The sequence below is a fragment of the Microtus pennsylvanicus genome, unplaced genomic scaffold (genome assembly GCF_037038515.1).
Source record: "Microtus pennsylvanicus isolate mMicPen1 unplaced genomic scaffold, mMicPen1.hap1 Scaffold_68, whole genome shotgun sequence".
Classification (NCBI taxonomy): domain Eukaryota; kingdom Metazoa; phylum Chordata; class Mammalia; order Rodentia; family Cricetidae; genus Microtus; species Microtus pennsylvanicus.
The window spans coordinates 57,802-73,815 of record NW_027461002.1 but is presented as its reverse complement, the minus strand read 5'-3'; the positions used below and the strand labels follow the sequence as shown (position 1 = coordinate 73,815).

At 47.3% G+C, this 16,014-nt stretch overlaps 1 long non-coding RNA gene across 1 annotated transcript; it reads right to left on the bottom strand.

Moving 5' to 3' along the window:
• Positions 1-1,308: 1,308 nt before the first annotated feature.
• Positions 1,309-16,014, bottom strand: LOC142842408 (uncharacterized). Its single transcript, XR_012909373.1, has 3 exons — positions 15,095-16,014; positions 13,095-13,202; positions 1,309-1,688 (listed from the first exon to the last, which is right to left on the bottom strand). It is a non-coding gene; the product is annotated as an uncharacterized LOC142842408 (long non-coding RNA).

The following is a 16,014-nucleotide window of genomic DNA, read 5'->3' as shown; positions in this document are numbered from 1 at the left end:
GCCCTCCCTAGCTGTATGATGAGCCCTCCCCAGCTGCATGAGCCCTCCCCAGCTGTATGATGAGCCCTCCCCAGCTGTATGATGAGCCCTCCCCAGCTGCGTGAGCCCTCCCCAGCTGTATGATGAGCCCTCCCCAGCTGTATCATGAGCCCTCCCCAGCTGTATGAGCGCTCCCCAGCTGTATGATAAGCCCTCCCCAGCTGCATGAGCCCTCCCCAGCTGTATGATGAGCCCTCCCCAGCTGCATGAGCCCTCCCCAGCTGCGTGAGCCCTCCCCAGCTGTATGATGAGCCCTCCCCAGCTGCGTGAGCCCTCCCCAGCTGTACGATGAGCCCTCCCCAGCTGCAGGAGCCCTCCCCAGCTGTAGCCCTCCCCAGCTGCAGGAGCAGTTGACTAGACTCCTGTTTACTTGCTGCTCAACACTGTGTGTTATCTGTCTTCTGTCTTTATTCTTTCCCTATCTGATAAGTGAGACGCGCGTTAATTGTTGTTTTGTTTTCTGTTTCCCTGGCTGCGTGTCTCTCACACACTTATTGGCCACTTGTATCCACTCATCTGTAAAATGCGTTTCCATGTCTTCTGTCTGTCTCTTTAAAGCTTTTGCTGTGCACGTTACATATTAGGGACACGCTGCCTTGTCTGTCAAGCAGATTGCTGTTAGTCTTTTGTCTTGGCGAGGCTTGATCATTTTTGTCCCTTCCCTGTCAGCGTGACTGGTGGATGTCAGTTTTGACTATTATTTTTTCCAACTGAATGGGCAAAGATGTCCAACTGGGAAACGCGGGTGGTCACTTAGGAACAGGGAGGAGGCTCAGATGACAAGAGCACTGGGTTTGTGCTTGAAAAGCAGGCTGTGAAAGCCAACATGGGCCGCAGTTCGCACCTGTGACACCTCCCCCTCCTTCAAGGAAGAACACTTAGCCCACGATCTGCTCCCCTAACACGTTGTGTGCAGTCCAATTAATAAAAACCCAGAGACAGATATTGGGGTTCAACCTGAAGGTCAGAGAAGCAAAACTGTGAGTCACTGGCTCTGACCTCTACCTCAGTTCGAAATGGTGATCCTGCCTCCAGGAATCCTCTCTAGTGCTGGGATTAAAGGCATGCACCACTATCGCCCAGTTTCTATGGCAACTGGTATTAAAGGTGTGTGTCACCACTGCCTGATCTGTAAGACTGACCAGTGGGGTTGTTTTACTCTCTGGTCTTCAGGCAAACTTTATGTATTAAAAAAACTAAATGAAATATCACTGCACTTTTGTGCCATACATTTTTATAAAAATTTGTTTTATTTTTAAGTATGTGTATGTGTCTGCATATGAGTGCAGATGACCACAAAGGCCAGAAGAAGGCGTTGGATCTCCTGGAGCTGGAGTTACAGGCAGCTGTGCACCGCTGGGCCGTCTCTCTACCCTGTACAGTACATTTTTATTAACATAAACGTTAGTGATTCTGTGATAGACATTGTGGGGGTGACAGAGTTAGAACCCACAGTGCTTGGCCTCAGAGCTATTAAAAACTCGTTGTAGCATAGGAGCACACTAAGGCTGAGACTGGAGCACATGAAAACTGCAGTGAAGTAGACGCCCGTGTTCTGCACATCCAGGGCTGGGTGTGTAGAGTCCCGGAATAGTCACAGAGGATGTGGCAACCTGGATCTTGGAGGGTAGAGGTGATCTGCATAGAAACTAAGAAAAAAGAGAAAAGACAACTCCGGGGAACTGAGGAAGGGCAAAGAGAAACATGGAACCGCAGATAAAATGACCAGAGCAGACAGAGACTTTGTGTTGGGACAAGGAGCAAAGACGAGTGGAATAGCATCTGGCTTCTGGTATAAAACTTCTGGGTCAGTCAGGTGGTGGTGGCGCACACCTTTATTCCCAGCACTCGGGAGGCAGAGGCAGGCGGATCTTTGTGAGTTCGAGGCACCCAGGACAGGCTCCAAAGCTACAGAGAAACCCTGTCTTGAAAAACAAAAACAAAAAAATGCTAGAAACTGGAAAAGGCAAGGAAACTGATTCTCTCTTAGAACATTCAGAAGAAACACGGGCCTGTCAACAAAACTGTTAAGATAATACATGTATGTTGTTCAAACCACTAGATTGTAAGCAATTTAGTTTGGTGGTGCTTGGGGATAGGAAGCCAAGATTCAGCGCACGCGCGCGTGTTAGGCAAGCGCTCGACCACCGAGCTCCGCCCTTGCCTTGAAGGTAGTTTACCAGGGCAGTTGGATGGTAACTTGGAGGGACTTCTATGTCCATAGGTCTCAGATGTATTTACAGCCACATGGAACCTGGTTCTAGTTACAATCTAGCTCAACCCACGCTAATTTAACAAAATTACGTAGTCTCAACAACCCCGCCAGCGAACAAAAACCGAAAGTCCAGCATCAGCCCTGTGTTTGCTGTCTGGTGTCCGCGCTGCTGGGTTCTTTACAGCCTTCGCTCTCGCTGTATAAATAAAGCCAGGGGACAAGCCTCCTTCTGCGCGTGAAGCAATCTGCTTATGCAAGTGGGATTCGGGGGTCAAGGATGATGCTCGCTTTTTTACGGTTCTTCACTCGCTTAGCCAACTTACTTCGCACAGAGCCGGAGCCCATTTAATATGCTTGATGCGTGCCAGCCAGCCTGGCCCCCTGGCACGACCGGGCCCACGGAGGCCCTCGTGCACTGCCCCCCCCCCCAGCCCTGAATGTGTTCCTGCTCCGTATAAACTCTAAAGTTCTAACTCAGACTTGGGGGAGGCCTCTCTCAAGGAGTGGAAATCCTGAGCACCACGCTGGTGGGGCAGGACTAGCTTCAAGGCTGCAAGGAAGATTCCTTAGAGAGAATACTGGTGGGAGGACGGACCCTGACACACCCCTAGTTAATTTCCCCAGTACCTGCAGTAAGGGATATTTTTTTAAGAGTTGCAAGAGATGGTCGGCCTGTCTTGAGGAAGGTGGTAATTTTCCAGTTTTCCTAAACAGCCTGGGAATGGCTATGAGTGACCCAGAGGGAAAAGCTGGTTTATTTAAAGAACTGATTTTCCCCACTTTTCTCTGCAGCTGTAGTTTCTTTTTGTTTGTTTCTTTTTGAGTCGGAGTTTGGGCTTCTTGTTTGTTTGGGGCTTTTGTTTTTAATGAGTCCCCTGTCGGCTGGGCTAATAAGAGCATTACAGAAGCGAGAACAAGATGGCTGATTTTTTTTTTTTCACCAGCTTCTAATCCACAGAGAAGAAACCAACCTAAGGCTTCATTCTCCCTGAGGACTGTCTTCCTAATTTCAGGGAAAAACAAAACATCCACATGATAACGGCTCCCCTCTTCGTCTCTCAGGAGCCTCTGTGCTTGGATGGTGGGAGACAGTGCCCAGGAGCAGAGAGGCAGGTCAGGGGGAGTAGGGACAACAGGGCCTTGAAGGGTCTGGAAGCAAAGGCTTCGGGAGATTGGCCATCACCATACCAGGATCTATCAATGTATGAACTCCAATGACCTTCCCCTGGCTTCCACCCCTTCTCAACTTGAGGAGACCACACAAAACAGAGCTGATGAACCTGAGCACGGAACATCCCTGGAGAGCCAGGTCTGTCTCTCACCAGGTTTTGTGGCTTGTGTCTGATCAGAAGAATGCGGAAGTTTCTGAAACTCAGAGGCCTTTACCTATTCTTGACCCTAGCCTCACACTCCCCTTGTGACTTGGATTTGGCTCTGGAGGCCTCAAGTTTTCTCTCTGGGAAATGCCCAAATACTCCTATTCCCTCAGGGAGTGAGCACGGGGCATGCCGAAGGAAAACAGAAGAAGCGGTATTATAAACTACCCCTGACGTGGCTGCCAAAACAGAGTGGAACATGACCCAGCCAGAGCCTGGACCCTTCCTGAGTCGGAGAAGGGCTTCCTTCCCCTGCCTCCCACCCACACCCTGACAGGGCCCCCACAGGCCTCCTGCCTCCCTGGGAGGCCCCGGGCGACTTCACAGCCCATGAATTTCCTTTGGCACTTTGAGACTCCCCCACCTCCCCCAAGAGGATTCATGAGACCACAGCAGGAAATGAAGAACATATTTTTAAATCAGAGGGGAAGCAATGTCTTTGTGTCAGATAAGTGGCCTGGATCCAGGGCTGGGAGACTGCGGCGCCTTTCTCCTTGCAGACAGCAGGTGCTCTTGGAGATGTGGTTATGGCAACAAAATAAATGATGGATAATTGCTTTTGTGACAACTTGCCAATTAAATTAGACTCAGCAGAATAACATAATGACAATTTGTTATGCTCCGGTGGGCACTAACATACCAATCATAATTAAATGCTATGACTGAAATAGAATAGGGCTCAACGCAGGAATATATAACCCCAATTCCCTCTCCGTGAAACATTATAGGTTGAGGCTTGATTTTAATTTCGGGAAGATAATGGCATTAGTGCATATCTGAGTGGGTTTGTGGAGAGGCCTGTGGTGAGAGGAGCCGGGTTCTGAGTGAAGGCTGGCCCAGGGGAACGTCCTGGGGGCTGGACTGCTAGGTGGGGAGGAAGTGTTAGGTGCCTGTGGTGAGGACAGAGCTTGCCGGCTGTGCCTGGTCCTGCCCACAGCTGCTTGGAGGCAGGCGGAGAAAGCCATCGCTTCTGCCTCCGGAGTAACTGGGCCTACACTGTGCAGTCCCAAAGCCCTCAGTCTAGAATGGTCTATGGATGGTCTCACATCCTAGTTAAGAGGGACTTAAAGTCAGTACCAAGGCACAGGAAGCCTGGAAGAAGGGGGTGGGGTGTAAGACCTGGGATGGGAGAGGTGCTGCGAGGTGCCTTCTGGGTAAAACATGGCTGCTGTACACACGAATTCACAGCAGCACAAGAATCAGCCTGGATCAAGGAGGGCTCCCAAGGCTGCATCAATGCTGAGGGCCTATTGGTAGAGGAGCGGGAAGTCTGCTATGACATTGTGCCTTCTAGCTATGACAGGGAAACAACATCCATGAAACCTCAGCAACATGGCAGCCTAAACATGGTCTAAGCAGTTCCAACACAGCTGACAATCCTTCATAGATGGGGGAAATCTCACGGGGCTCCACCCCTAGATGAAGAGCCACAAGCAATTGACAGCCCCCTGACTGATTATCCGATACCCAGTGGTCAGCTCTAAAAACACAAGAGGAGGCTATGAACTTGGGGAAGGTTATCAGAAATGGGATAGGTCAGGGAGAAAAGAATGAAGGAAGAAATTGTGTAAGTACATTTAAGATTTTGTTTGTTTGTTTGAGACAGTGTTTCTCTGTGTAGCCCTGGTTGTCCTGGAACTAGCTCTGTAGATCAGGCTGAATACTAACAGTTTCTGATTTTTTTCCAATTTTGGGCTTGGTTTTTTTTTTGTTTTTTTTTTTTAGGGGAGGGTATTTGTTTGGGTTGTTTTGTTGTTGTTATTGTTGTTGTTGTTATTGTCGTTGTTGTTGTTTGTTTTGGGGGAGTTGGGTTTTTTTGAGACAGGGTTTCTCTGTATAACAGCCCTGTCTTGGAACTCATTTTGTAAACAAGGCTAACATTGAACTCACACAGATCCAACTGCCTATGCCACCCAAGTGCTTGGGATTAAAGGTATACACCACCATGCCCCGCAATTTGTTTGGTTTTTGAGACAGAATTTCTCTATGTGTAGCTCTGACTGTCCTGGAACTCACTCTGTAGACCAGGCTGGTCTTGAACTCACAGAGATCCACCTGCTCTGCCTCCTGAGTGCTAGGATTAAAGGCATGCATTACCACCACCCAGTTAAAGCAAATTAATTGTTTAAAACTCTTTTTCACAGTGAAATAATTTTCGCTGAGGGTCACCACAACATGAGGAGCTGTATTAAAGATCTGCAGTGTTAGAAAGGTTGAGAACCACTCCCTCCTCTAGACCCTCTTCTGTACGCCCTGGTCTAACTGTCTACTCCTACACCTGAATCATGCTGTTTGGGTGACTGTTGTTGTATGCTACTTGCTTTGTTTTGGGCACAGTGTCTCCTGATGTAACCCTGACTAGCTCAGTACTAGGTACATTATCCAAGGTAGTCTTACAATTGCAATGAGTGACTGCTTCCTCTGCCGCCTGAATTGACATTACAGTATCTGCCATTGGCTGGAATACACTCAACAGTTAGCAAAGAATTTCATGTATCTGATTTCAAAAATTTGCCTGGCAGTTCTCATACATTTACCTTCTCATTGAATTTTATTATGAAGTTGTTAAATTAAAAATAAAAATTAGGCTGGGTGGTGGTGGTGCACTCCTTTAATCCAGCACTCTGGAGGCAGAGACAGGTGGATCTCTGAGTTCAAAGCCAGCTTGGTTTATGGAGTGAATTCTACACAGAAAATCCCTGTCTCTTAATAAATAAATATAAAAATTAGAATTATTTAAAACTTGAAATTTAAAACATTGGAAGTAAGTATGGCAGCACCCACATGCAATCCAGCACTTGAGACGACTGACTCTAGGCCAGAAAGATGGTGAGCTTCATCACCTAGGATACATAGCACGGCTCTGAAAGAATAAATAAATAAAATAGTCCCAGTCAGGAGGTAGAGGCAGAAGCATGTAAATCTCTGTGAGTTCAAAGCCAGCCCAGACTACTACTAAAATCCTGTCTCAATATCAATAAACATTAAAAACTGAGTCTAGGGAATATAACTCATCTAACAAGAACCTGTTGAGGTTCCCTACTGAATAAATAAAATGAAAAGCAGACATTGTATTAGGATGGCTAGGATTGCCTTAATTGTAAGCAATAACTTGGGAACGATAGGTTAAGATTGTGAGCTGTCCACCACGATCAAGTCAGCTCCATCCCAGAGATGCAGGGATGGTTCAACATATGAAAATCTGTCAATGTAATCCACCATATAAACAAACTGAAAAACAAAAACCACATGATCATCTCATGAGATGCTGAAAAAGCCTTTGACAAAATACAACATCCCTTCATGATATAGGTCTTGGAGAGAGCAGGGATACAAGGAACACACCTAAACATAATAAAGGCAATATACAACAAGCCAACAGCCAACATCAAACTAAATGGAGAGAAACTCAAAGCGATCCCACTGAAATCAGGAACAAGACAAGGTTGTCCACTCTCTCCGTTATAGCACTTGAGGTTCTAGAAAAGGAGATCAAGGGGATACAAATCGGAAAGGAAGTCAAACTCTCACTATGTGTTGATGATTATAATAGTTTACATAAGCGACCCCAAAAATTCTACCAAGGAACTCCTACAACTCATATAAACACCTTTAGTAATGTAGCAGGATACAAGATTAACTCAAAAAAAAATCAGTAGCCCTCTTTTACACAAATGATAAATGGGCTGAGAAAGAAATCAAAGAAACATCACCCTTCACAATAGCCACAAATAGCATAAATTGTCTTGGAGTAACTCTAACCAAACAAGTGGAAGACCTGTGTGATGAGAACTTTAAATCTTTGGAGAAAGAAATTGAAGAAGACACCAGAAAATAGATCTCTCATGCTCTTGGGTAGGTAGAATTAACACAGTAAAAATGGCAATCGACAGATTCAATGCAATACCCATAAAAATTCCAGCAAAATTCTTCACAGACCTCAAAAGAACAATACTCAACTTCATATGCAAAGCAAAAAACCCAGGATAGCCAAAATAATCCTGTACAATAAAGGAACTTCTGGAGGTGTCACAATCCCTGACTTCAAACTCTACTACGGAGCTACAGTACTGAAAACAGCCTGGTATTGGCATAAAAACAGACAGGAGGACCAATGAAACCAAATCAAAGATCCAGATATTAACCCACACACCTACAAACACCTGATTTTTGACAAAGAAGCAAAAAATATCAAATGGATAAAAGAAAGCATATTCAACAAATGGAGCTAGCATAACTGGATATCAACATGTGGAAGAATGAAAATAGATCCATATCTATTACCATGCACAAAACTCAAGTCCAAAAAAGACCTCAACATAAAACCAACCACACTGAACCTCATAGAAGAGAAAGTGGGAAGTACACTTGAACACATTCGCACAGGAGACCACTTCCTAAATATAACCCCAGTAGCACAGACACTGAGAGAAACCATTAATAAATGGGACCTCCTGAAACTGAGAAGCTTCTGTAAAGCAAAAAACATGGTCAACAAGACAAAACGACAGCCTACAGAATGGGAAAGGACAACCCCACATCGGACAGAGGGTTGATCTTCAAAATATATTTAAAAAAAAAACTCAAGAAATTGATCATTGAAAGAACAAATAATTCAATTTAAAAAATGGGGTACAGACCTAAACAGAACTCTCAACAAAGGAATCTAAAATGGCTGAAAAACACTTAAAGAAATGAATGAGGACCATGGGAGACGGTAGAAGGGGAGAGGAGAGGAAGAGAGGGGAGTGGAGAAAAATATAGAGCTCAATAAAAGCAATTTTTTTAAAAAGACTGAGCTGGCATGATCGTGCATGACTCTAATCCCTGCACTGCAAAGGCAGGTGGCAGGCAGATCTCTGTGAATTCGAGATCAGCCTAGTTCACACAGACAGAGCTGTACAATGAGACCCTCCCCCCTCCAAAAAAAAAAAAGATTGTTATTTGGGTAAAACGAAAGATCTCAGCTTTTGTGGCTGCCGTGCCAGTACCAGAAGCTGTGGTCTGGCCTACTCAGGTCAGGATTATCACTCAGGACTCTAGGGGAAGACTCCTGCCGCGCACCCCAGTTCATTCTGTTCAGCTTGCTGTCTACTCGGCTCCTGATTTGAATTCTTATTTGGATCCAGCTCTGATTCCTACTGGCCGTGAGTGGTTTCTCTGGGCTTCCAGTCACCTCCTGTACTCCCAAGACGTGTGCGAGGTCTTGATTTTTATCACCTATTCATATTTGCAAGACGCCAGACTTTCCTCACCCACCCATCCCCCCACCCCCACCCCCAACCCCCGCTGTCCAGAGGGATTGGAATTGAAGCATGTCTTTGATGCTTTCTTTAATACATTTCTGTAGCTCAGCTGCCTTCCTTTGACTTAATTTCCATAACACAAAGCCCATCAGGACAACCACAGGTTCAGACCATCTTTGCATAAGTGGTAGCTTGGGAAAGGTGTTTGACTTTCAGCAGCAATAAACAAACAAACAACAAATAAAAAGCCCAGGGTACCCCTTTAGAATCACTGGGACCAACAGGTGTTCCATGCAGCAGGAGATGTTGTCCGGTTCTTGCTGTCTTGACCTGTCAGGTGTGGTACAGCTCGCGCTGAAGGTGCTGCTGCCTTTGCTCTCCTGGGGCAACTGCAGAAGCCTGGGTGTGGTAGTTTTTACCCCACCCCAAAGACTTCTTGAGCACCCCAAGTCTTTCAGAACAGAGTCAAAGCCACTGGCTAACCCAGCCCAGCAAGCCAATACGAGGCACCTCTCTGTCCAGAGAGCACCCTGACCCCTTCTGCTCAGGAGTGAAGCCTCTTAAAGTCTGGCTCCCCTAATCCTCCTGCCTCAGTTTCTCCAGTGCTAGGTTGACATCTGTGAATCACCACACCCAGCTTAGCACTGTGACTTCTCAGCCTGGAAAGGGAACTGAGGACCTGGGTTTGAGAGTTCCTTCAAGTCCAGTTTCTTTTTGAAAAAATGGTGCTAGTTATTTATTTATGTGCACGTGGATGTCAGAGGAGAACCCACAGGAGTTGGTTCTCGCCACAGTGTGGATCCTAGGGATCGGAGTCACGTCATCACGCCTGAAGGTAAGCTCCCTTATCAGCCTGGAGCTCAGCTTCCTAAACTGAATGTAGTCATTGCAGGAAGTTTGGCAGCAGGGAAAGGGCTTGCCTGTATTCCCTGCACACTTGACTTGGTCTCATTTCTATTGCTTCCACGTCTAAAGCCCACCGAGTCTCTAACCCTTCTCTGGATAGAATTCTTTTTTAGTTCAATTTTTTATTTAAAAAAAAAAGGATTTTAAAATACTTGAAAGTATGAACTTGGTAGACTTTGGCAAGTTCTGTTACTACCACAGACTGACTAGGCTTCGGTGTTCCACTGAAATCCACTCACAAGGAGACTAACAGCTCTTCGTGCGCTCAGAGCAGGAAGGTGTTCCACAGCAGCCTGGGGCCGTGGCACAGCCAGCCCTACCTCTCAGACTGTAAGACTACGGGGGCTCCGTGGCACTAGAGCTGTGAAAGGGGTCCCACGTGGAGCTTTCAGTGAGCCCAATAGAAGATCATTACAGATGCCCAGGGCTCTAAACCAAGACATGGCATATGCAGGAAGAATCATACACCAACCGACAAACCACGACCCGAAGGCAGCTGGGCGCTGGTAGAGACGAAGCTTCTGAGTGATGGTGACGAACGACCACGTGAATGACGCTCTGTGTGAGCCACTGAACCACAAGGACAGCCAAGCCCAGCCATTGGCCTTTAGACGGCCACGGGATGAGCGGGGTCAGCCAAGGAGGCTACAAGAATAGTAGCCCTGACTCCCACATCACACAGTGATGGTGCCCTTGGCCCTCCTCCCTCAGGTCACGCTCATGGGTAGCTGGTGGAGGAGAAAACAAGCCACACTAACTACAAAGATCATCATGTGAGTGCAGGCCAGGGCTGACATTTCACTGAAGATGGAAGAACACCCTTGGTTCCCAGGTGGCTCGACTCAGCCATTTCTTGTGTTCCGATTCCCAGTTTCAACGAGTGACATCCAAGACCTGCGAAGAACTAGGACCAAGTATCCGTACTGCCAGGAATGAGAGTGTGGGTCATCCTTCCTGACAAGCACGAGTCACTCAGGCCAGCAGAGATGCTGGTTGGGACAGGCGACAGGGCGGTAGAGAAAGAATCATAATGAACATCACCAGAAACCGTGATGTCAAATGTATCATCTGGGACTCTGGTTTCTCCTACTACTCCAGGAAACAAGATCAACCACCACCCTAGAGGTACCGTTAAAGATGGCACACACTCACTATGAGAATAAGAAAGCCTAGGCAGCCGGAAGGGTGGCTGTCGGGAATACCGTCCATCCGGCCTGCCTTGAAGGCATCCACAGCAGCCCTCCACTACCGGGATATGGGATGCTGATGGCTCAAAACTTCATCCCTCGTTGGAAATTGCTTTACCTGAATGACATCTCTTCTGATGGGATGCAACAGCTGGATAGAGGGAGGAGGAGGCAAAGGTCCAGCACTCTTACCTTAGACAGCCCTGCAGGGCCATCCCAGCTCCGAGCTCCGGTTGGGGTTGGTGAAGCCTCCAAGCACACCGCGGGTAGCATTTCCTCCGCTGGATCCTGCCTTCCTGACCCCCCTTCCATGTGTATCTCCTGATAACACTTCTGTCTCATATCCTGCCTGCAGCTCTCCAGCTCAGGGTCTGTTTCCAGGAAACTCGACTTCAGACTTCTCCCAAGCTCAGGTCAATGTGTTCAGAAACCCAAAGGATGCAGACTCAGACCCCAGACTTAAGGGACCCCTGCAGTTGTTCATCTGCTTGTCAAACAGTGGAACCTTACACGTCATTCCCGTCCTCTCCCACTGAAGATTATGGAAGTCACCCGGCAGCAGGAAAAGACAGCCTCATCCCACACTTCATTGGTCAGAGACATTCATGTACCCATCTCCCTCCCTCAAAACCACACGACTGGGGAGAACGTTAGGCAATTATAGTAAAGACTTTGTAAGACAAGGGCAAATCCAGGGACCTCTGCGAGGGAGCATTAGCCAAGCTTGTCCTTCCAAAGAGAAGGGGAAGAGCTACCAGCGTTCTTGAGGTCCACGGGGGACTCAGGAGTATGCAAGAGTATTTTTAGCAAATGACAGAAAAGATGGAGAAAACAGGTTGATTGATTGACAGGCAACCCAATTTTTAATCTAGACATCTTTAATAAATTCTATGATGTAGGATTATCCATCTTATCTCACCCAGATTGCTGTCCCTCACAAGGAGATGGCCTTGATTCAGAGGCCAGAGTAAGTGGCTTTATCACAAGTCTCACTTTAAATGCCCATCGTGTGCAGACCAGTCACTGCCCAGGAGCCAAGTCTCGCCGAGTTTGTTTGTTTGATTGGTTGGTTGATTGGGTGGATGGTTGGTTAGTTGGGTTTTTTTTGAGACAAGGTTTCTCTGTGTATCCCTGGCTATTCTGGAACTCACTCTGTAGACCAGGCTGGCCTTGAACTCACATAGATCCCCTGTCTCTGTCTCCTGAGCGCCGGGGTTAAAGTCATGCATCACCACCACCCAGAAGGACTTTTTAAAAAATCTATTTCATTTTGTTTAGTGTATATGTGGGTGTATGTTCACGTATGTGGGAGCTCACACACCATGACACATATGTGGAGGTCAGAGGGCAACATGTGGGAGTCAGTTCTGTCCTTCCAAACCACGAAGGTCTCTGGGATCAAAGTCAGTGTGCCAGGCTTGGTATCGAGCAACTCTGCCTACTAAGCCACTTTTCTGACCAACTTCCTGGTCTACAGAGTGAGAGACCCTGTTTCCAAAAAGCACTCCTTTTTCAACTATTTTTATTGTTGTCGAGACAGGTTCTCATGTAGCCTAAGCTGTCCTCAAAACTCTCCGTGTAACCAAGATGAACCTGACCCCCTGGTCCCCCTGCTTCTACTCCCTAAGTATAGCGTTACGAGTGTATGCTACCATTTCTGGTTTATGCCATGCCAGGGATGAAACCCAGGGCTTTGAGCATGCTGGGCAAGCACTCTACCAACTGAGCCCCCAAACACATCTTTCTAGGTGCATGCTGTGATCTGTGGGTCAGATCAGGGCAGCTTTAGGGTCCTCAGAGAAGGTAGAACTTCAGATTGGAGAAGGCAACTGAGAATCCCCTGCAGCATACAATACTCAAGTTCCAACAGCCAGCAACTCTATAACTTTGGCCAGAAGGCCAGCTCTAGGCTGGTTCTGTTGTCTGGCAACTGAGAACAACAGTAATATTGCCTGTTTCCCAATGTGGTGTCAATTCAATTAGAGTCAACACTATCTGAAGAGCTTTTAGCATAATGAACTGGCCCATAACAGTACCCTAAGACACTCACACCCTCAGATACCCAGGGAAGCCCCCCTTCCCCTCATGGGCTCCCTGATGGAGCTGACTAGCTGAGATTCCCTACCTCAGGTAGTCTTCATCTGGATGAGTCATTCAATCCCAATGGTCGTTATTTTGAAGGCCTGGAAGACAGGCCTCCTGGATTTTATCCTCCCGTAACTCATTCTGTGGCCTACAAATAGAAAAAGACAATAATTCAGATATGGCGAGAGCCCGAAGACACCCCCCCACACACACACAACCCCCGACCTCCAGCAGAAAGCATCCCTGCAGCCAAGTGGCGAGTTGTGCTGTTGTGATAAAGAAGCCTGTTTGAAAATAATCACAAGTTCTCTCAGGAAGCCCAATTATATTTTTACATCGAGAATCAAAACGCTGGTGGGGTAGACTTCAGCCCAGCCTTCCCGAACCTTTTATCCTGTAATTAAGCCGGCTCTGCCGCTGGGTTAATTCTCCCCTGAATGCCACCACCCTTTGAGGCAGCCCGTACGTCGGGAGAAGGCTTCAGTCTGATGATCTATTACACCAATACATCACTGCGGTGAGCTGCCTCCTTAATGACTTATCCATAACACATCAGCAGAGTGAGGCACACTCATAATGTATTGCTCAATAAGTCTGCGGTGGCCAGGGGAGGAAGTGACGGGCAGCAGCCCGCTCCGTGTCCTGACGTGGCTGGTGTCAGAATGTGGGCCCACACTGGGCTCTCCCTTCCTAAACCAATGTTTATCCAGACAGGAGCTCTCTCATGCCCATGGGTTTTTAAAACGAGAAATCATGAGTCAGGGCAGGAAGGCCCACTCCTGTCTGTGGGGTTTCTCTAGGCCTGTCATGTCTAAGCATTCTCTCTAAGGACTTATTACGTAGGGGGCAGGGCCGCTGCATGCCCTGCCCCTAAGGAGTGGCATGCACTCTGCAGTCCATGCCAAGGGTCCCCAGCCACCACCCAGCACTGCGAAAGCTACAGCCTGGGTCACCCAACAGGAATGGCCTTAGTTAAAAATCACAGACCATGGGTCTGGGAGAGCTGTCTCAGTCTCTCCGCTCCGCAAGCATGAGGATGAGTTTGATCATCCACATGACCCTGGCACAAGCTGGGCGAGGTGGTGCATGCTTCTCATCCATCTCTAGGGAGACGGAGACAGGAGGCTCCATGGGACTCACTGGCCAGCCAGCTTAGCCCAATCAGTGCGCCTCAGGCTAAATGAGAAACCCCATCTTAAAATACAAGGTGAGCATGGAGGCCGGAGGGATGGCGCAGAGGTTAAGAGCACTGACTGGTCTTACAGAGTTCAATTCCCAGCATCCACATGGAGGCTCACAACCATCTGTAATGAGATCTGGGGCCCTCTTCCTTCACGCAGGAGTGCATGTGGGCAGAACACTGTAGACATAATAAGTAAATAAATAAATACATCTTTTTTAAAAAAACAAACAAGGTGAGCCCCTCCTGAAGAATGATAGCCAAGGTTGACATCCACCTTGTACATGAACATACACACACACCAAAGACACACGCACATATATACACACACCACACACACAGACATACACACACAAACACACACAGCCCACAGACACACACTACAAATACACACACTATAGATACACAAACACACACACACACCACAGACACACACACACCTGACACACACACCCCACAGACATACACACATCATAATATACATACACACAAACACACACACACAATCATTTTTAAAAATCATTTATTATTTAATGTGTGCCGTGGTGTGCATGTGGAGGTCAGAGAAAAATTTGCAGGAGTCTGTCCTCTCCTTCCACCTTGAGGGTCCAGGAGTCAGGTTCAGACTCTCAGGCTTGGTGGCAGGCACCTTTACCCACTGGGTCACATCCTCCCTCCAGTACTGTCTGCCGCAGAGACTGGAGGAGACCGCCTACCTCACTAGAATCGAGGTGCTGAATGGCAATACTGGACCGTGGAGCTACTGTAAGCCTGAATCAGACAGTATGCAGAGAGCAGCTACTCTAGAGAGGCATCTGACATGCCCAGATACAGCACAGTTGGGTAGAACACTGTCTTACCATGCCAGAGGATCTGGGTTCGAGCCCCAGCACCACAGCAGAAGTAGAAGAAATCACTCCACCAGGGTTAGTCCTATAGTGAGTGACCCTCTTGATTCTGGGGGCCTCAAGGTCTTCAGGCTTCCCTCTCTATGTTGTATTCTTCGTCCATGGAGACTCATTGGATTTTTCTTTATTTATATGCTGTTTTTGTTCAGAAGATATAGGGGAGAAAGTGGAGAAATGGATGTTCACAGAAGCACACAGTATGATGAAAATGAAGGCATTGGGGAGATCGGAGTAAAGGGGATGAAATACTAAACAAGACTTAGGCAAAAGTAGTGTAAAGTGAGGAGAAATGGTGAGGACCTCAGGCTCTCACATCCTCGCCAGTCATGCAGAACTCATCGCCTTGCTCAGAAAGCTAAGGCTGCCCAGCCTTGCAATCTCATTGAAGAGGGAAGTCCTGGCTCAGAGTTCTTTCCTGTAAACACACAAAGAAACAGGCACAGTAATGGTCCTTGCAGCACCCTAGACAGCAGCCTCAGCACCAGGAAGGGGCTGTGCATGTGAGAAGGGTAGTCCACTTCTTTTTTTATTTATTATGTATACAATATTCTGTCTGTGTGTATGTCTGCAGGCCAGAAGAGGGCACCAGACCTCATTACAGATGGTTGTAAGCCACCATGTGGTTGCCGGGCATTGAACTCAGAACCTTTGGAAGAGCAGGCAATGCTCTCAACCACTGAGCCAATTCTCCAGCCCAAGGGTAGTCCACTTAAAAAAGAATTTATTTATGTCCATAGATGTTTTATTGTTTTATCTACATGTACATCTACACAACAGAAGAGGGCAGCAGATTCCATGAAAATTACACGAGACTATAGTTATAAATGGTTATGAGTTTCCATGTCGGTGCTGGGAACTGAACTCAGGACTTC